Here is a 1,086-nt window from a genome sequence, read left to right as displayed (position 1 = left end):
ACAAGTGGCGCCACAGGCCAGCGTGTGTGATGGCTGTTGGGCTTTCAATCTGTGAGTGATAATCCAAAGTTAACTGTAACTGAGTGACTTATGCGCTGCCGTGGGAGGAGCTGTAAAACTGTAAACTCCTCAGCAGGCCATATTCTGCTCATTTCTTTCTCTTTTATGGCATACGAAAGCAATTCCTTGTGATAATCTTGGAATGCTTCGTGGAATCACCTTATCTGAAGTGCTTAGTGGACTAACATGATTTCCTAAATTGATTCCCAGTAGACAATAAATGATGTCATTAAGTAGTTAAAAATAGAAAAGAGAATCTCTCAGTCTTCAACAATTTATAACAGGATTTATCCCAGGTAAGGGGCTGAAATCACCTACCACGGATTCTAAAAGATGGGACTTTACTGTGTCAAGACTGTAAGTTAACACTTAACGTAAGCTCTTAATTTCAATTTTTCTTACTGTACAATAGAGCTAACTGTGTTTATGTTGTAATTTGAAGTGACAGGGATTTATGATATGCTCAGTAGCAGCCTGGGCATTACCCTAATATGGTTTAACATATCCTCCTTAACTCTCTACTTATGAATCTGTGTCCTTTGAATGTTTGTAAACTGCCCAAGGACAGAACTAGTAAAGTTGCTAGTATATTGTGGGCATTCTGTGACTAAGAGCTACATGATTAAGGTATCATTTCTTCTGACTTCTGACAGCTATTACATTCTAAGCCTTACACGGAAATAAACCTATCCTTAACGTGTGTGTCTACACATTCCCATCATCCACCTTCTAATATCTAGCATCCACATGGCACACTATAACTTTTGCAAGCACATGTGACAAGGAGCATTTAGAATTCAGGGAACATTTAGAAGATACTAGCCAATGATTATATTTTACTTCTGAGAATACGTCTATTGATTTTATCTTCCAAGAAAGAATTCCAGCCACATTTACATTATAAACACAGAATCTCATTTCCTACATTTGTTAAAGATTCCTGCAAAGTAATATTTCTTATTCAATTTCTTAATACAATAAACCTTGTGAATAGTGCATCTTAAAAATTATTATCTTTTCCTCTGG

The sequence above is a fragment of the Panthera leo genome, chromosome F2 (genome assembly GCF_018350215.1).
Source record: "Panthera leo isolate Ple1 chromosome F2, P.leo_Ple1_pat1.1, whole genome shotgun sequence".
In the NCBI taxonomy this organism is placed as follows: domain Eukaryota; kingdom Metazoa; phylum Chordata; class Mammalia; order Carnivora; family Felidae; genus Panthera; species Panthera leo.
Note: the sequence above shows the minus strand (reverse complement) of the source record.